This window comes from Furipterus horrens, unplaced genomic scaffold (genome assembly GCF_987537825.1).
Source record: "Furipterus horrens unplaced genomic scaffold, mFurHor1.1.pri manual_scaffold_1, whole genome shotgun sequence".
Classification (NCBI taxonomy): domain Eukaryota; kingdom Metazoa; phylum Chordata; class Mammalia; order Chiroptera; family Furipteridae; genus Furipterus; species Furipterus horrens.
Genome location: NW_028327171.1, coordinates 88,258,950 through 88,263,266, shown reverse-complemented (window position 1 = coordinate 88,263,266; position 4,317 = coordinate 88,258,950).

Below are 4,317 nucleotides of genomic sequence, written 5' to 3'. Positions count from 1 at the left end.
TCATCTGTTAAAATCATAAGAATAATTTGTCAACTACAGTGAATATTATAAAAATAGAATGTAATAATCCACATAAAGCCCATCTGCATAGTAACTTATCAATTACCTTTATCAGTTCCCTCACAAGCCCTGGCTGCTGTGGCTCAGTGGATTGAGCATCAGCCTATGAGCCAAGTGTTGCTGGTTTGATTCCCAGTCAGGGCACATGAATAGGTTGCACATCAGGTCCCTGGTTGGGGGCGCGAGTGAGAGGCAACCACACAGTGATATTTCTCTCCCTCTCTCCTTTCCCCTCTCTAAAAATAAATAAATAAACAAACCAACAAATAAAAAAAAAAAGGCAACAAAATGAAAAACAAATGGGACTAAATCAAACAAATAAAAAATCAACAAAATGAAAGGGCAACCTATGGAATGGGAGAAAATATTAGCAAGCCATATATTCAATAAGGGGTTAATATCCAAAATGTCCAAGAATCTCATACAACTCAGTAAGCATATAAACATATGACTGAATTGAAAAATGACAAAGGACATGAGTAGACACTTTTCTAAGAAGACACAAATGAATCGCAAGTACATAAAAAGGTGCTCAATGTCACTAATCATCAGGGAAATGCAAATCGGAAGCAAAATGAGATATCATCCCACACCTGTCAGAATGGCTATCATCAATATATCAAAAATGACAAGTGCTGGTGAGGATGTTGAGAAAAGGGAATCCTCATGCACTGTTGGTGTGAATGCAGACTGGTGCAGCCACTATGGAAAACACTATGAAAAAAATGGAGCTGCCTTACTACTCAGCAATTCCATTTGAAGGAATATATCCAAAGAAGTCCAAAATACTATCAAAAGAATATATGCACCCCATGTTTATTGCAGTATTGTTTATAATAGCCAAGATATAGAAGCAATGCAATTGCCCATCTATAGATGAGTGGATAAAAAAGCTGCAGTACATATACACAATGGAATATTACTTGGCCACAATAAAGATGAAATTTTACCATTTCCAAAGGACAGACAGACTTAAGGGGTATTATGCTAAGTAAAATAAATCAATCAGAGAAAGATAAATATCATATGATTTCATTTATACGTGGAATCTAAGGAACAATATAAACAAATAAAACAGAAGCAGACTCATAGATACAGAGGACTGACTAATGGTTGCCAGAGGAGAGGGGGATTCAGATAGTTGGTAAAAAAGGTGAAGGGATTAAGAAATATGAATTGGTAATTACAAAATAGTCATGGAGATATAAAGTACAGTATAGAGAATATAGTTAACAATATTGTAATAACTATGTATGATGCCAGATGGGCACAAGAAAGATCAGGAAAATACTTTGTAAAGTATGTGATTGGCCACTATTCTGTACATCTGAAACTAATACAAAATAATATTAAATATAAATTATAATTGAAAAAATGTTTAAATAATAATTTTAAAAACAATGAAATATCACCTCACACTTTTTAGGATAGGTATTATAAAAAAAGACAAGAGATAACAAATGTTGGTGAGAATGTAGCCAAAGTAAACAAAACCCTGTGCACTGTTGGTGGGAATATAAATTAGTGTGTAGTCACTGGAAAAAGTATGGAGGTTCTTCAAAAAATGAAGTAGAACTACCATGTGATCCAGCAGTTCTACTTCTTGGTCTATATCCAAAGGAAACTAATTATTATTTCAAAGAGATATCTGGGTTCCCATGTTCATAGCAGCATTATTCACAATAGCCAAAATATGGAAACAACCTAAGGTGAGTAGATCAAGTAAGGGGTATATATATACCGACACACATACATATTTATTTATTTATTTATTATTATTAGTCCGCTTTAAAAAATAAGGAAATCCTGTCATTTGTAACAACATGGATGAAGTTGGAGAGCATTATGCTAAATGAAATAAGTAAAATAGAGAAAGGAAAATACCACATGGATCATTTGTATATGGGATTTAAAAAGAAAGAAAGAAATAGTTGAACTCATAGAACCAGAGTGCAGAACTGGCTGCCAGGGCTGATTCTTAAGGGAAATAGGGAGAGTTTGATAAAAGGGTATAAACTTCCAGTTATATGATGAATAAGGCAAGAGGATCTAACATAGAGCATAATGACTATAGTTGATTATACCACATTGTATAATTGAAACTTGCTAAGATAGTAAAATGTAAATGTTCTTACACACACAAAAAGTGTGAGATGATGGTTGTGTTAATTAACTACAGAGGGAGATTTCTTTGACAATATGTGAGGTCTGTCCAGAACAAAAATCAGCCATTGTTAATATAATGAGGACGTTTTGTGTAACATCAATATAAACTGGCAACCAAGAAGAATGCACTAGAATGCACATGTGTGAATAATGATGACTTCACTGTACTAGTCCATGGGGGCAGTAGAGGCCATTGAGTTAGCATGTGTACTGTGTGGCCATTGAATTTAAAATGACTGAGTGAGTAGAGCAACGAATCTGCATCAAATTTTGCATTAAGTTTGAACATTCCTCTGTGGAAACTATTCAGATGATTCAAAAGGCTTTTGAGGACAATGTAATAAGTGCAGCGCAAACAAAAGTGTGGCACAAATGCTTCAAAGATTAAAGCGACCCACGTTCTGGAAGGCCCACAACAAGCAGAACACCTGAGAATGTTGAATGTGTACAGGCTGCAATCACCGAAGATCAAGGACTGACAGTGCAAGAACTACAAGCTAATCAGGGGATTCCTAAAACTGCAGTGTTTGAGATTTTGATCTTGGCATGAAATGTGTCATGGCAAAATTTGATCTGTGGCTTCTGCTAACGGAGTAGAAGGAACATCGTGCTGCTGACTTGATTCAAACTGCTAATTACTTGATTGAGACTGCTAACAATGAACCTGATTTCCTCAAGAAGGTCATAACTGGAGATGAATCATGGATCTATGGCTATCATCCAGAAACAAAGGCCCAGTATCTAAATGGAAGTCACCTGGTTCTGCACACCTGAAGAAGGCGCAGCAAAGTTGCAGCAAGATCAAGGCCATGCTGTGTGTTTTTTTTTTGATTGGGAAGATGTTGTCCATCATGAATACACCCCTCTAGGCCAAACAATTAAGGAGTACTACTTTGATGTTCTTCTTTGGTTGAGAGATGCAGTACTACAAAAATGCCTCAGTTATGGGCAACTGGCGGCTTCATCACAACAAGGTGGCTACTCATGCATCATGTCTCATGCAGAGTTTTTTGGCAAAACATCAAATCACCCAGGTGATTCAGACTCCATACAGCCAAGATTTGGCACCCAGTGTCTTCTGGCTTTTCCCAAAACTAAAATCACCTCTGAAAGGGAAGAGATTTGAGACCATCGATGAGTTTCAGGAAAAATATGATGGGGCAGCTGATGGAGATTGGGAGAACTATATGAGGTCCCAAGGTGCCTACTATGAAGGGGACTGAGGTGTCCTTGCCCTATGTACAATGTTTCTTGTATCTTCTTCAATAAATGCCCCTATTTTTATTACATGGCTTGATACTTTCTGGACAGACCTCATATATGTATATCAAATTATGTTGTATGCTAAATATCTTACAAATTTTTTTGTCAATTATAACTCACCAAAGAAGAAAAAAACTAATTGCATGTTTTATAGTAAAAAAGGAACTATTATTTTTTTACTTTATATTAAATTTTGTTGAACAAACTAAACTTCATTTTAAAAGAACTAGTCTTATTTATTTACTTAGTTCACCAAACATCCATAAATATTTTTAATGCATTTAAACTTTAACACATCTAATTTTGTAATAGTGACTTGAAGTGCTGGACAAGGATAATTTCCAGCACTAACAAGAACATTCTTTCAAATTCTCAAATAGCTCATGTAAAGCTCACAAAATAAAATAATACATATTGTGAATCTAGATCTTTTAAACACCCAGAGTCATTTACAAACTTCATTAAATATTTTTACTCTTTAGCTGACCATCACAAATCCAGTAAATATAAATTTTAATTCAAATTAATATCTGATACATTTCCTAGTAGAATTTACAATTTCAAGACTCTAAACTATTGAATTATTTCTCTGAATTTACTTTACTTTATTTTTATACTTAATTCAAAAATATTGTGGCAGTTGAGAAGATAATTTTCCAATCTGGGAGAAAAGTTTGTTTCTCAAGCAAATTGAGGCTATTAGGACAATAAGTTGTGAATGTTAGGTATGATCATCTCAAGGAATGGGTATTGTTTATTCAATATTGGAGTTAGAACAAGAGATATAGGGGAAGTACATATCTTCTTGAATTTTCTGCAGCTATATAG